Here is a 16,794-nt window from a genome sequence, read left to right on the forward strand (position 1 = left end):
CACAGAAGGCCCTCAGTAAGTAATTGCAGGGATGAATGTATTTGGAAGTTTCTGATTTATAGTCATTCATTCAGCAAATATCCGTTGTGCACCCATGTGTGCCAGGCTCAGTGCTAGGCCCTGGAAATAAAATATTAAACAAGGCCATACAACCTTATCCTAAAAGAGTTTATAGCCTAGAAGGGTAAGCAGTCAAGTGAATGGGCAGTGGGAATGCTACCAAAGCTTCAGGGGTTTAGGAGAGGGGCAGGGGAATCCCTAAAGAAGGTGATGTTGGAGCTGAGTCGAGAGAGGGGAGTAGGAATTAGCCAGGTGACGGTGATTAGAGGAAGGAGGACAATCCCAGTTTAGATGTGTTCAGGGGCCTGAGGTAAAAAAAAAAAAAAAAGAACCTATCTTGTTCCCACAGTTCTGGGCAGATAATTTAGTTCAGGTAATTAAATATCCCAGAGATGCTTAAAGATGACTGGAGACTAAAGTTTTAAACTTTCTCATCTACAACGACACAAAAATCTTTATATTTTCTGGCTGCAGAAGATGGAATGCCAGCAAATGTTGCCACCAAGTCTGGAGAATGGGAGATGAAAGGAATGGTTTCCTCTTGCTTCCCTTCCTTTCCCTGCCCTTCCCTTCCTGTCTCTCCTTCTCCCTCACCCTCTCTCTCGCTTCTGGTTTCTGTTAATGTGATTTATGCTCTATCCAGGAATGTAAGCTTTTTACTCTTTGATTTCTAGTTCTTGCAACCGATACTACTGAACCTGTTGAATGAAGGCTTCAAGTAATGGTTGCGTGTCCCTTTTTCCTTCTACCATGTTTCACAGTCCATGGTCTTGATGTTCATTTGGTCGGACTCCAAATTGTGTGTGATTGTTGCAGGGATGGGTGGTGGACAAGGGATGAGAGATTGAACAAATTCTTTCACGGTCTTCTGGCTCTCTTGCTGTACTATTCTTTGGAGTAGGGATTAGAAACATATGAGGGGACATTTTCAGGGTAATAGCAAGTCATTTGGGAAGCCACCAATAAGAAGGAGCTGGCCTTTGTCTAAGTTCTTCAGCTCTTCTAGGACTGACTTTGGCTTCACTTTCATTGGCCACAGGCTCCTGGTATTAGTTTGGATTTATTTCAGAATTCCTTTCACTGAGCATGGATATGGGAAATTTCTGGTTCTAAGTTAATTAACTCCCACCCAACCCCTGCCGTGGCTGGACCACACCCTGAAGTCAGATGTTTACTAGTAAAATGTCTTGGGATTCATACATTCACTTACCCGTTTATGAATAGGTTTACTCAACAAAGATTTACTGAATACCGACCATAAGCACAGCTCTGTCAAAAATAAGGAAAGGGAAGGGAATGGAAACATTTTTAATACATTTTTGATAGTGTATAGTGGGGTTCTCAATGTCAGCACTATTGCTATTGACATTTTGGACTAGATAATCCTTCCTTGCAATGGCCTGTCCTATACTTTGTGGAATGTTTAGCAGCATCACTGGCTTCTACCCACCAGATGCCAGATGCACCCCCCCTCCCAAGTTATGACTATCAGAAATATTTCCAGACATTGCCAAATGTCCCTTGGGGGCCAAAGTAGCTGGTGATTGAGAATCACTGACTTATAATATTAGGCATCATCCTCAACACTTCATACACATTTTTTCATTTAAGTTCTCCTCCCCAATAAGCCCTTAAGGAATATGGTTCCAAAAGGAGTGTAAGAAACATTAAATGATTTCCTCAGAGTCGCATGGGTAATAATTATGGCATTTGGACTTTAAATCTAGGTCTTTCTACAGACTATATATCTCCAGACCTCCATACAACACACTGTCCTACCCCGGAAGGGACTTAACATCTAGTTGGAGAGATGTGATAGGAGCTAGGTAAGTTCCAGCTGCATTCACTGGAGAATAAGTGACGTGAACACTCAGAAGAGAGAGGTAACAGTGGGCTAGGGAGGTTAGGGAACACGTCCTGCAGAGATGAGAATGCTCTTTGAGTATTTGTGGATAAAGAGTTTGATTCGAATAGCGATTTTGTGCTGAGGAGTGGTGGGTGGTAAGACTTAGACAGGTAGCACTGGGAAGCGGTTAAGACCCATGTTCGTTCCAGGTGGAATTTGTTTGAATTCTGGCTCCTCCACATACTAGTCATGTGATCATGAGCTAATGAAGGAGTCTTTTAGCCCAGTTCCATTGCCTATAAGATGGGTTGATGAGGACAATACATATTCTTTTTTTTTTTTTTTTTTTTAATTTTTTTATTTTTTATAAACATATATTTTTATCCCCAGGGGTACAGGTCTGTGAATCACCAGGTTTACACACTTCACAGCACTCACCAAATCACATGCCCTCCCCAATGTCCATAATCCCACCCCCTTCTCCCAAACCCCCTCCCCCCGGCAACCCTCCGTTTGTTTTGTGAGATTAAGAGTCACTTATGGTTTGTCTCCCTCCCAATCCCATCTTGTTTCATTTATTCTTCTTCTACCCATTAAGCCTCCATGTTGCATCACCACTTCCTCATATAAGGGAGATCATATGATAGTTGTCTTTCTCTGCTTGACTTATTTCGCTAAGCATGATACGCTCTAGTTCCATCCATGTTGTTGCAAATGGCAAGATTTCATTTCTTTTGATGGCTGCATAGTATTCCATTGTGTATATATACCACATCTTCTTGATCCATTCATCTGTTGATGGACATCTAGGTTCTTTCCATAGTTTGGCTATTGTGGACATTGCTGCTATAAACATTCGGGTGCATGTGCCCCTTTGGATCACTACATTTGTATCTTTAGGGTAAATACCCAATAGTGCAATTGCTGGGTCATAGGGCAGTTCTATTTTCAACATTTTGAGGAACCTCCATGCTGTTTTCCAGAGTGGCTGCACCAGCTTGCATTCCCACCAACAGTGTAGGAGGGTTCCCCTTTCTCCGCATCCTCGCCAGCATCTGTCATTTCCTGACTTGTTGATTTTAGCCATTCTGACTGGTGTGAGGTGATATCTCATTGTGGTTTTGATTTGTATTTCCCTGATGCCGAGTGATATGGAGCACTTTTTCATGTGTCTGTTCGCCATCTGGATGTCTTCTTTGCAGAAATGTCTGTTCATGTCCTCTGCCCATTTCTTGATTGGATTATTTGTTCTTTGGGTGTTGAGTTTGCTAAGTTCTTTATAGATTCTGGACACTAGTCCTTTATCTGATATGTCGTTTGCAAATATCTTCTCCCATTCTGTCAGTTGTCTTTTGATTTTGTTAACTGTTTCCTTTGCTGTGCAAAAGCTTTTGATCTTGATGAAATCCCAATAGTTTATTTTTGCCCTTGCTTCCCTTGCCTTTTGCGTTGTTCCTAGGAAGATGTTGCTGCGGCAGAGGTCGAAGAGGTTGCTGCCCGTGTTCTCCTCAAGGATTTTGATGGATTCCTTTCGTACATTGAGGTCCTTCATCCATTTTGAGTCTATTTTTGTGTGTGGTGTAAGGAAATGGTCCAATTTCATTTTTCTGCATGTGGCTGTCCAATTTTCCCAGCACCATTTATTGAAAAGGCTGTCTTTTTTCCATTGGACATTCTTTCCTGCTTTGTCGAAGATTAGTTGACCATAGATTTGAGGGTCTATTTCTGGGCTCTCTATTCTGTTCCATTGATCTATGTGTCTGTTTTTGTGCCAGTACCATGCTGTCTTGATGATGACAGCTTTGTAATAGAGCTTGAAGTCCGGAATTGTGATGCCACCAACGTTGGCTTTCTTTTTCAATATCCCTTTGGCTATTCGAGGTCTTTTCTGGTTCCATATAAATTTTAGCATTATTTGTTCCATTTCTTTGAAAAAGATGGATGGTACTTTGATAGGAATTGCATTAAATGTGTAGATTGCTTTAGGTAGCATAGACATTTTCACAATATTTATTCTTCCAATCCAGGAGCATGGAACATTTTTCCATTTCTTTGTGTCTTCCTCAATTTCTTTCATGAGTACTTTATAGTTTTCTGAGTATAGATTCTGTGTCTCTTTGGTTAGGTTTATTCCTAGGTATCTTATGGTTTTGGATGCAATTGTAAATGGGATTGACTCCTTAATATCTCTTTCTTCTGTCTTGCTGTTGGTGTAGAGAAATGCAACTGATTTCTGTGCATTGATTTTATATCCTGACACTTTACTGAATTCCTGTATAAGTTCTAGCAGTTTTGGAGTGGAGTCTTTTGGGTTTTCCACATATAGTATCATATCATCTGCGAAGAGTGATAATTTGACTTCTTCTTTGCCGATTTGGATGCCTTTAATTTCCTTTTGTTGTCTGATTGCTGAGGCTAGGACCTCTAGTACGATGTTGAATAGCAGTGGTGATAATGGACATCCCTGCCGTGTTCCTGACCTTAGCGGAAAAGCTTTCAGTTTTTCTCCATTGAGAATGATATTTGCGGTGGGTTTTTCATAGATGGCTTTGATGATATTGAGGTATGTGCCCTCTATCCCTACACTTTGAAGAGTTTTGATCAGGAAGGGATGTTGTACTTTGTCAAATGCTTTTTCAGCATCTATTGAGAGTATCATATGGTTCTTGTTCTTTCTTTTATTGATGTGTTGTATCACATTGACTGATTTGCGGATGTTGAACCAACCTTGCAGCCCTGGAATAAATCCCACTTGGTCGTGGTGAATAATCTTTTTAATGTACTGTTGAATCCTATTGGCTAGTATTTTGTTGAGTATTTTCGCATCTGTGTTCATCAAGGATATCGGTCTATAGCTCTCTTTTTTGGTGGGATCCTTGTCTGGTTTTGGGATCAAGATGATGCTGGCTTCATAAAATGAGTTTGGAAGTTTTCCTTCCATTTCTATTTTTTGGAACAGTTTCAGGAGAATAGGAATTAGTTCTTCTTTAAATGTTTGGTAGAATTCCCCCGGGAAGCCGTCTGGCCCTGGGCTTTTGTTTGTTTGGAGATTTTTAATGACTGTTTCAATCTCCTTACTGGTTATGGGTCTGTTCAGGCTTTCTATTTCTTCCTGGTTCAGTTGTGGTAGTTTATATGTTTCTAGGAATGCATCCATTTCTTCCAGATTGTCAAATTTATTGCCATAGAGTTGCTCATAGTATGTTCTTATAATAGTTTGTATTTCTTTGGTGTTAGTTGTGATCTCTCCTCTTTCATTCATGATTTTATTTATTTGGGTCCTTTCTCTTTTCTTTTTGATAAGTCGGGCCAGGGGTTTATCAATTTTATTAATTCTTTCAAAGAACCAGCTCCTAGTTTCGTTGATTTGTTCTATTGTTTTTTTGGTTTCTATTTCATTGATTTCTGCTCTGATCTTTATGATTTCTCTTCTCCTGCTGGGCTTAGGGTTTCTTTCTTGTTCTTTCTCCAGCTCCTTTAGGTGTAGGGTTAGGTTGTGTACCTGAGACCTTTCTTGTTTCTGGAGAAAGGCTTGTACCGCTATATATTTTCCTCTCAGGACTGCCTTTGTTGTGTCCCACAGATTTTGAACCGTTGTATTTTCATTATCATTTGTTTCCATGATTTTTTTCAATTCTTCTTTAATTTCCCGGTTGACCCATTCATTCTTTAGAAGGATACTGTTTAGTCTCCATGTATTTGGGTTCTTTCCAAACTTCTTTTTGTGGTTGAGTTCTAGCTTTAGAGCATTGTGGTCTGAAAATATGCAGGGAATGATCCCAATCTTTTGATACCGGTTGAGTCCTGATTTAGGACCGAGGATGTGATCTATTCTGGAGAATGTTCCATGTGCACTAGAGAAGAATGTGTATTCTGTTGCTTTGGGATGAAATGCTCTGAATATATCTGTGATGTCCATCTGGTCCAGTGTGTCGTTTAAGGCCTTTATTTCCTTGCTGATCTTTTGCTTGGATGACCTGTCTATTTCAGTGAGGGGAGTGTTAAAGTCCCCTACTATTATTGTATTATTGTTGATGTGTTTCTTTGATTTTGTTATTAATTGGTTTATATAGTTGGCTGCTCCCACATTGGGGGCGTAGATATTTAAAATTGTTAAATCTTCTTGTTGGACAGACCCTTTGATTATGATATAGTGTCCTTCCTCATCTCTTATTATAGTCTTTGGCTTAAAATCTAATTGATCTGATATAAGGATTGCCACTCCTGCTTTCTTCTGATGTCCATTAGCATGGTAAATTCTTTTCCACCCCCTCACTTTAAATCTGGAGGTGTCTTCGGGCTTAAAATGTGTTTCTTGGAGGCAACATATAGATGGGTTTTGTTTTTTTATCCATTCTGATACCCTGGGTCTTTTGACAGGGGCATTTAGCCCATTCACATTCAGGGTAACTATTGAGAGATATGAATTTAGTGCCATTGTATTGCCTGTAAGGTGACTGTTACTGTATATGGTCTCTGTTCCTTTCTGATCTACCACTTGTAGGCTCTCTCTTTGCTTAGAGGACCCCTTTCAATATTTCTTGTAGAGCTGGTTTGGTATTTGCAAATTCTTTCAGTTGTTGTTTGTCCTGGAATCTTTTAATCTCTCCTTCTATTTTCAATGATAGCCTAGCTGGATATAGTATTCTTGGCTGCATGTTTTTCTCGTTTAGTGCTCTGAAAATATCATGCCAGCTGTTTCTGGCCTGCCAGGTCTCTGTGGATAAGTCAGCTGCCAATCTAATATTTTTACCATTGTATGTTACAGACTTCTTTTCCCGGGCTGCTTTCAGGATTTTCTCTTTGTCATTGAGACTTGTAAATTTTACTATTAGGTGACGGGGTGTGGACCTATTCTTATTGATTTTGAGGGGCGTTCTCTGAACCTCCTGAATTTTGATGCTCGTTCCCTTTGCCATATTGGGGAAATTCTCCCCAATAATTCTCTCCAGTATACCTTCTGCTCCCCTCTCATTTTCTTCTTCTTCTGGAATCCCAATTATTCTAATGTTGTTTCGTCTTATGGTGTCATTTATCTCTCGAATTCTCCCCTCGTGGTCCAGTAGCTGTTTGTCCCTCTTTTGCTCAGCTTCTTTATTCTCTGTCATTTGGTCTTCTATATCACTAATTCTTTCTTCTGCCTCATTTATCCTAGCAGTGAGAGCCTCCATTTTTGATTGCACCTCATTAATAGCTTTTTTGATTTCACCTTGGTTAGATTTTAGTTCTTTTATTTCTCCAGAAAGGGCTTTTATATCTCTCGAGAGGGTTTCTCTAATATCTTCCATGCCTTTTTCGAGCCCAGCTAGAACCTTGAGAATTGTCATTCTGAACTCTAGATCTGACATATTACCGATGTCTGTATTGATTAGGTCCCTAGCCTTCGGTACTGCCTCTTGTTCTTTTTTTTGTGTTGAATTTTTATGTCTTGTCATTTTGTCCAGATAAGTGTAAATGAAGGGGCAAGTAAAATACTAAAAGGGTGGCAACAACCCCAGGAAAATATGCTTTAACCAAATTAGAAGAGATCCAAAATCGTGAGTGGGGAGAAAGGGGATAAAAAGAGGTTCAAAAAGGAAGAAAGAAAAAAAAAAAAACAAAAAGAAAAGAAAAAAAAAGAAAAGAAAAGAATTTTTAAAAAAAGAAAACACCTAAAAAAAATGTAAAAAAGAAAATATATATATATTAGATAAACTAGTAAAAAATCGTTAAAAAAGAAAAAGGTAACAGTTAAAAAAAAATTTTTACCCGAAGACGAGAAAAAAAAAAAAATGAAAAAGAAAAAATTAAATTAACTGCAAGACTAAAAAAAATCACAGGAAAAAAGCCATGAGTTCCGTGTTTGGCTTTCTCCTCCTCTGGAATTCTGCTGCTCTCCTTGGTATTGAGACCGCACTCCTTGGTAGGTGAACTTGGTCTCGGCTGGATTTCTTGTTGATCTTCTGGGGGAGGGGCCTGGTGTAGTGATTCTCAAGTGTCTTTGCCCCAGGCGGAATTACACCGCCCTTACCCGGGGCCGGGGTGAGTAATCCGCTCGGGTTTGCTTTCAGGAGCTTTTGTTACCTGAGCGCTTTCCGTAGAGTTCCGGAGGACGGGAATACAAATGGCGGCCTCCTGGTCTCCGGCCCGGAGGAGCCGAGAGCCCAGGGCCCCACTCCTCAGTGCGCCCTCAGAGAACAGCGCCCAGTTACTCCCGTCTGCCTGACCTCCGGCCGCGCTCCGAGCTCACCGAGCCTGCGACCGGTTCAAGGTAACACGGAGCTGCGAGCTTACTGTCGGCTCTGTCTCTGTAGCCGGCTTTCCCGTTCCAATACCCGCAAGCTCTGCGACACTCAGACACCCCCGATCCTTCTGTGACCCTGCGGGACCTGAGGCCACGCTGACCCCGCGTGGGCTTGGCCCCGGTTTAGCCTCTGGAGCGATGTCCCTCAGCGGAACAGACTTTTAAAAGTCCTGATTTTGTGCACGGTTGCTCCGCTGCTTGCCGGGAGCCAGCCCCTCCCCCCGGGGTCTATTTTCCCGTCGCTTTGGATTCACTTCTCCGCCGGTCCTACCTTTCAGAAAGTGGTTGTTTTTCTGTTTCCAGAATTGCTGTTCTTCTTCTCTTCGATCTGCCGATGGATTTTCAGGTGTTTGCAATCTTTAGATAAGCTATCTAGCTGATCTCCGGCTAGCTCAAGCAGTCTCAGCTTGCTACTTCTCCGCCATCTTGACTCCTCCTCCGACAATACATATTCTTAAGATTGGGATAGGATTTAATGAGTTAATATACAAGGGGCTCAGAACAAAACCCAGCATCCAGTAAGTGCTCAATAGCTGCTGGTCACTTGTGCTTGATTCTGTTGGACTTCAACTAGTTTAGAATCTCTAGAATAATGGGAGCTTTTGAATCAAGGTTCACAGGTACTGCAGTGCCCCTTTCTGTATTTATTACAGGGTCACAGATTGGCGTCTTTGGGTTGGAAACCATCTCTGGTTTCATCAACTGTTCCCAGAGTACCAGTGTTAAATTGTTCAACCCCTCTGTAGGGGTTTTGGGCTTGAAACCTCAGAGACCTCTTTCCAACAGACATTTAAAGGGGGAAAGAGGCAGCCTGGGCATCTGTTCAGACATTCATTCACTCTTCTGTACATTCAATCAACATTTACTGAATACTTTTTTTATTCGGGGCGTCATGTTTCTATTAACTACATCTGGAACACCAGTAAGGCACCACTCTACCCATATGTCAGCTGCAAGTTTATTGGCTAGAATTGTCATTGTTTAGTTTTAAGACAATTCAAAGTTATTGCCGTGGCTTGTGTTAAAATCTTGAGGTTTCTTCTCATGCTTCACTTGGTGCCACTGCTGGGCTTTGTATTTATGGAGATCTGATGGCCCTGGATGTGGTTGGGGATCTTCTCCTGGGAATTTCCTCTTTCTTCCTCTCTCCAGCTTTTTATAGCTACATAAGGTTTAGATCTGTTAGCAAACACATGGATAATTATGCCCCTCTCTGTTTATAGACTCAGGATAAATTGTCCTAATGGGAAAATATCTGTCCTTTGTAGCAGTTTGGATCAAGGCATTTAATTTTGTGTGTGGTTCATTTGCCTTTCTAAAAATCATTTTGATGTTTGTTTCACTCATGAATCATCTATTGTTGATAAACAACAGCACTCAATAAACCCCATTAAAAAATCTTTTCTCAATCTAAAAGTAGTTGACATTGGAAAAATATGTGACCCATCCATATGTTTTCTCATAGATGTTGAATTAAAGGAAGCAGTTGGATTTTAAGACTCAAGGGACCTCTGATAAGAGGCCCATAGAAATGATCCACTGGAGTCAGCCCACCAGCATGCTGGAAAGGCTCAATTCAGCTCAGTTTGCCTCAAAGCATCACTGTCATAATGCATTTGTATTCATTCTTTCAACAGTCACAGAAGACCTAATATATGCAAGATTAGATTATAGATGAATAGTGAAGTGTCTCTAAATAACAAAATAGAGATAAACCTTGCTTGGATTCTTCAGCTTGGTGAGAAACAGCAATGTATGCTTCCAATCGAAGGCAAAAGTCAGTCCTTTCCTCTGCTATGCTGGGGAAAAATGATTGCACTCCCCCAGTGATGTAAATAAACCTCCAGAAGTCTTGATTTTTACTCAGTTTGGGCCAACAAGCATAAATGCTTCTTTTTGCTATGTTTCCTTTCTCCCAAGAGGTAAAAATACTTGGTGAGATGCAGAAGTGTAATTGGTAAGCACACCCTTTTGAGTCAAACTAGATGGGTTTGAATTGGGAGCTCCAGTATTTACTAGCTTCATTACTTAACCCTGTTGTGACTCAGTTTCCTTGCATTAGAATAAGGCTAATAATTATTCCCACTTCACAGGGCTCTTGAAAAAAAACAAAAGAGATAGATAATCTACATAAAGTTGTTAACATAGTGCCCAACCTAATTATAGTAAGAGCTTAATAACTTATAGCTATTATCATTAACATCATCATCAACTAATATTTGTGTGCTCACTAAACAAAAAGTAACATTGCTTGTATGGAGAAACGAGAGAGAGGAGCAAATCTCTTAAATACACGTGTCACTTATTCTATATCTAAGAGTTGGACGTATTCCTAGAGATACCCACTCCAGTAAACAAAGGTCCAATGGGATGTGGGCCTATGTTTGTGGGGAGGATGACATTCTTGGGGTGCCTTGTTTGTAGGCAGAGAGCCTGGACACTCAGGGTCTTTGCTCCCACATTCAATGCTGTAAAGACCACCACTTGAGCCCTAGAAGGGAATGGAAGGCATTCTCTAGCCTGGCTCGTGCCTAGACACACGAGACTATCACTTATGAGGGAGTCTGATGGATGAAGATTGTCCAGTGATGTCAGTGTCCCGTCAATTACCATTAGCGTAAAACAAGGCTTCATGTCTGACCCAAATTTTAATGTTGCATTTGTGTCTCTTACCTCTTTTGTCTCCCGTGGAGATGAAGAACAGCTGGTCGGTATCCTCTGTATAATAACCCTTCAGATGGGAGACGACTGTTAAGTTTGCCTTGAGGCAGTTTTTACTCTAGACTAAACAACTGCAAATCCTTTAACCTTCCCTCAAAGGTTCTATTTTCTGTCTCTTTAATCATTTTGGTTCTCCTTTGGAACCTTTCCAGTGTCTCCCCATCTCCCTTAAAATAAGGGGCCTCACACTGGACATGCCACCCTAATAAGAGTCTTTCTGCTGCCAAATTCTTTATTATGGGGGAGGAAGTGGGGAGAGGCACTTCCCTTTCATGTCAACCTCCCGCCAGTGTGAACTCACCGCAGTGTTGTGTTGCCCATTTCTTATCTGTACAATACGCAGACTCATATTGGATACGTGGTCTGCTGTGATCCTCACGTCTTTGTTTTTCTCGAATCTAGATATTAAGCCCCATTTGTGCCTGTCATTTTGATCATCACCCCTCAGGACACTATTTCATAATCAGCCTTCGTGCTGAAATCTAAACTGTTTTTAATGAACCATTTCCTTCATGTCTTGAAGCCACTTTGGATTCTCCTAACATACCAGCAGTTTCTGCTCAAATTAGTATTACTTATAGACTCTGGGTGTACACAAAGCAATTTTAAGTATTTAAACCAGACCTAGGGTAAAATTAGAGACACACTTTTTAAGCACCCCTTTGTTTACTGAACCACTGATCTGTTTTCCAGTCAGCAGTGAACCTGGGGAGGGAAAAGACCAAGAACATCATATCTTTCTGGCCTGCTGATGAGAATGTCATATGCATTCCAAAGCTTTCCTGAAATTAAGTCATTATACAGATGTGCTCAAATTTTAATTCCTGGCATATACACACCCTAAACTGAGCTTAGACAACAAAGTCGGTGGGGGAAGGGGAATAGTTATTTGTATCAAACGTAAAATCCTGGATTTACCTTCAACAGCATTGGTTTGCACATCATAAATTACACACCAGATTGAAGAAGTAGAGAGCGTTAGAAGTAAAGCATTAAGAAACTGTCAGTGGGAAAAGCAATCAGAAGGGAAGAAGAGATGACTTCTGAAATTATTTGAAAAATCATTCCATTTGAACCTAATTCCCATAAAACGTATCAGATACTGAGATGCCACATAAAGGTATGCTAATCAATCTACCAAGTCTGCCACCCCAAAGCAGAAGAGAAAGAATAGGGAGGGGGGTAAAGATCAACATTCATGGAAGCCTTATAATATTTGTAAGCCGGACCCTCTAAGAGTTCTGATAAATTTGGCTTTTCCTGAAATCATAAGCTAACTGGCTTTGACCCAGGAATTGCCATATTTGAGGTGTGGCTTGCAAAGCTCCGTTTCACCAGACACCTGTAGCATTCTCCTAACCTCCACGTATCATTGCTGGTTGCAGTACCCACACCTCCTGGAGATACACTTTATCCTGGGGTTTTGTTTCCTTCTAGTACTTCCAAAGGAGGACCACCACCGCCTGGCATTCCTGCCTGTCTCTGGCTTTGCTGTTGTGCAACCTGGATGAAGCAACTGAGGGTAATTCCAGGACTAGTGATTGCGATGATTAGTTAGCAGGGCACTCTGTGGGCTGCTTCTGAAAGAAGACAGATTTCCAGCCTGACCTTGACACAGGTTGCCCCCTCCCAGGCTCCAGTTACCCTTTCCGGTAACAATAATGGTACTGAGAACTGAAGCCTTCTTTTGCCTCTTCCTTTCTAATAAAATCCTTCAAATTCCACCAGATCTATCCTTTGCAAAGCTAGTTTACTTTAAGGGGTTGTTGGGCTCCCAAGAAGAGAACCCTAGCTCAGAGACATAGGTTTGGGGCAAGATTCTGGGATGAACCCCAAGGAGTAGGATGCATGTGTGTCCATCTGAAGTCTCAGGAGGCACAGGGCTTCATTTTGTGCCTAGATTTGTGCCATCCAACCACAGGTGGTGTCGGTACCTCCAGCTCCCTCTGGGAGCTCTGCCCTGAATCCCTTTCCAAGCCAGGTGAAAATGTGAGCAGAAGTTCCTTAATGGTTTGAGGTTTGGCACAGCGATGCTTTCACTTTTCAGCAAGTGTTAAAAGTGGAAAAGTGGAATAAAATACAATTGGAGGTTTAAGAAAATAATCTCTTCGTGCAGTGAAATGTGGGGTGACTCCCCCTGTCTCCGAGCGCCCTCCCTCCGCTCTTAGAAAAGCAAACACTCTTTTCCTGCCTTATTTGTATTCCCATTAATTTAAGCCAGGAAGCCCTCGGTGGGTGTGATGTAAACAATTCAGCCTCGTGGGTCGGGCTTCCTCATCAGTTTGCAGCTGGAGCGATGGCTGCGCGGCCCAAGCCCGGTCCTGCCTCTCCGGGGGGATGACTTGTTGACTGAACCCCGCAGATGACGAGAGGGGCGCGGGCGCGGGAGAAGGTATAAAGGAAATGCTTAAGTTGTGCCGTCACCGGCGATTGTAATTCAGCGGTGGTAAATTTGGTGCCTGCAGCAGAAAGACTCTGACTGGAGGTTTCTGAAAAGTTTCTTGACATCCTGCCCGGTGTGATGGTTGTGATTCTGGTTTGGGGCTCCCCCACCCACCCCCTGTAGGAACCCACGCTGCTGCTGGTTATGAAACGGAGCGGTTATGAAATGCGCTGGTGTCGGGGAGGTGGAGCTTCTCGCGGCGGCTGGAGGGAGAACTTTTGACCGGGCGCGGGTCTCGGGGAAGGGCGTTTTCGGCTCCGGACCTGCTCCGGGTCAGGGCGGGAAGCCACGCTCCTCCCCAACCCCCCGATCGCTTGATGTCCACGAAGGTGCGCGCACCAGCAACCGTGGAGTCCCTGAAACCCACCCGCGGGCGGCTTCCCTCTCCCCGCAAGGGAGTGACCGGGGAAGGGGTTCTGGAATGCCGTGGAGTTCTGACAAGTGAGCAGGGGAGTGACGGGCCGAGCCGGGATCCCATGACAGCCTTTTCATAACCTCCCAGCCCGGGCTGCGCGCGGGCGGAGGGGTCCTCCCACGGCCATGGAGCGCACGGCGCGGACCGGTCTCCAGAAGGACGGCGCGGAGGCGCGCAGGGGGGCGGCGTCCCGGGCGGCGAGCCCGAGCTGAGCGCCCCCTCCCGCGCCCGGCCCGCCGCGGCAGGTGATTAGGCAGCGGCTCGCGCGCGCGGCCAAGCGGGGCCCCGGCGCGCAGGGTTAGCGCCGCCAGCTGCTCACGACCCGCACGCCGGCCGTCGGAGGCGTCGGACTGGAGACCCCCTCGAGGTGACTTCAGAACTGGAGGTAGGAAGCCGCCTGGCAAACGGAAACCTCAGGCTTCCCCTTCCTCTCGGGCTGGGGTGCAGGTCGAGGCTGAATCCACAGATGTGGAAATTGAGCCACAGCCTCGGAAAAACGCCGCCGCCACCTGACTCATCTCGCAGATCACCTGGGTGTCTTGTTTTCGACTTGGGGGACTGGCGTGTTTAGAGACGGACTGTGCTCCTTAGGAGGAGTAAGCGACTTGGAACTGGCTTGTCAATTACTGACGGAAGGAGGCGCCTGGCGTGTATGATGGGGGGGGGGGGGTGCGAAGGGACAAGTCTGGAGGGGCTCCAGAAGCACGGATCTCTCAGACACCTCGGATAGGAGGTGCTGTTGAAGCCCACGGAGTGTGTGTGTGTCGGGGGGGGGGGGGGGTTGCTCCAGCGACCCAGGCATCTGTTACACTGTCCTTATCCCGTGCTTCTCTCTGGCTAGCAGGGAAGGGAATCTGGCATAGAGCAAAGATGCGTCTGGTACCAGCGGGAACTTTTATTGAGCCCTCAGGAGGTCATGATCTCTTGTGGGGACAGATCTTCACCCCAAACTACGAAACAGCCTGCTTAGACAACTGTCTCACCACTGAGGCACAGAATATTGTGCTGTAGTGTCCGCAAATCTAAGAATTTAAAGATGAAAGATGTTTGGAAAGAGAATGACCTTATCTATCATGTTGTTACTCCCTAGTAGATAGTTTATAAATACTAGGGGTGAAATTCAGTCAGTCTTGTCATGAGATGCCAGTAAATAGGAGATAACTACAGCTGTCATCCTGGGAACCATATCTGGGAGAAAAGTCCTGGATGTAAACAGTAAGCACTTTTCATAAAAACAGGTCCAGCTGAGTTCGGTATCATAAGGGGCAAGACAAAAACCGTAAATAATGGTATCACAAAGGCATGACATAAACGTCTTCAAATACACATGAAATATAGTACTTTCAAACTTCGCACGGCTAAACTGTTTTTGATTTTGCAGATGAACTGAAAAATAAGGTACACGGGCATCTTTCTACCTCCAATGCTAACCTGACTGCTATACACCCAGTAACCTACAGATTCACTGTGGCCCTTTCTTCAGCGGAGATATTAACAGTTAAAAGGATCTACCCACAGCTCATTGTTTTCAGGATCCCTAGTCAAATCCATGGTCCCTAGGATACAACCGTAGCACTCATAGGTAAAGTGGGCTTTGGGAAAGGAGGTCTGTGTCAGGTTCTAAAAGAAAAAAAGTTCTCAGAGTGGGCCACACACAGAAGAAACAGAAATAGGATGTACCAGGGAAAGTGGGGAAACCCAGGTGGACGATGTACCAGGGAAAGTGGGGAAACCCAGGTGGACTCAGGATTTCAGCTTGCTCATGCTCTTCCAGCCTGGAGCTCTGTGAGCCTGCACAGCTGGACATAACTGTCTGAGGGAGGACCTCTCCTAATCTAGCAGGAAAGGAAGACCTCGCAAAGAGCAACAAAGTTTCCAGAAACCACCTTTCTGATGGCCTTCTCACTTCCATAAATTGCCTGACACTGCACTTGGCATGCACAGCTCCCTTTAATCCTCTGTTCTGACTAATCTCTATAAATCCAGGCAGGTCACACTTAGGAATTGTCTCCTTGAAGGGGAAGGGTGACCCCATTCTGGCTTGTTTCCTGGGACATTAAGTTCTCGTCTCCTCTGCTTAGAGCTCTGCCCTGGCTCTGCCTAGAGCTCAGCCCTGGCTTCTTCATCAACTCTTCTGTTTCCCAACAGTTTCACCAAGTACCTTTGCTGCCTTCTAGACATGGGTTCTCATTCCGGAATCTGATATAGACCCCGAGTTTCCCTTTTTTCCTTATCAAAACAATACATGTATATAATTTTCCCGAAGTCAATATTTCTGCAAGGCTTATAACTAGAAACAGCGTCACTTGCCCCACCCTCCATCAACCTCAACTCCTGTGCCCCAGAGACAACCGTTTTCAACATTTTGTGTGTATTCTTAAATGCACTGCTCCACTGGGTCTCTCCCTCACCTGCCCTCTGGCCTCCTGATCCCACACCCCTCCAGATGCGCTGCTTTTGAGGCCTGCCACACACCCGTCATCCGGAAATCTCCTTTCTTCATCCTACTGGGCACAGCTTCTTGCCTTTTTCCCACGTGGCATCCCCTGTGTTCGAGACCCACACCTTCCTCTTCATTTGTTTCTGTTCTCTTTCTGGTAAAACACAGCTTCTGGAAGTTTCTCAGAAGGTGTACCTGGGAAATCAGTTTTTTAAGATCTTCCAAGTTCACGTATTTGATGGGGTTATGAAGGTTGGAAAGGCTTTTCCCTCAGAATTTGGAACAGATTGCTCTTTGGGTTCAGTATTGCCATGGAGATGCCTGTCTTTCTAATTCCTGATGCTTTGAATGTCATTATTTCCCTCTCTCAAAGTTTTTAGGATTTCTCCTTGTTCTTTGTAATGTCCTTTCTCTCTGTAATGAAATTTCATTTTCATATATCTTTCTGTGAGTTGTTTTTTTTTTTTTTTTCCTCCATTTTACTTGGCTTTCAATACACCTTCTCAATCTGGAAACTCATGTTCTTTGGTTCTGAACAGTTTTCTGGAATTAAAAAAAATCATTTCTTTCCTCTTTTGGAACATCT

The 16,794-nt window shown here is 43.6% G+C and overlaps 1 protein-coding gene across 6 annotated transcripts in view; it reads left to right on the plus strand.

Moving 5' to 3' along the window:
• Positions 1–16,794, plus strand: part of PDZD2 (PDZ domain containing 2) — a 355,674-nt gene that overhangs the window by 158,628 nt on the left and 180,252 nt on the right. The window contains exon 1 of one of the 6 annotated variants that reach the window (XM_059173724.1): positions 13,222–14,153. The exons of the other annotated variants lie outside the window; for them this stretch is intronic. The gene's annotated coding sequence lies outside the window, so the exon portion shown is untranslated. Of the gene's footprint in view, positions 1–13,221; positions 14,154–16,794 lie in introns of those variants that run through there. 6 annotated transcript variants of the gene reach the window in all.

Source organism: Mustela lutreola, chromosome 5, assembly GCF_030435805.1.
Source record: "Mustela lutreola isolate mMusLut2 chromosome 5, mMusLut2.pri, whole genome shotgun sequence".
NCBI lineage: Eukaryota > Metazoa > Chordata > Mammalia > Carnivora > Mustelidae > Mustela > Mustela lutreola.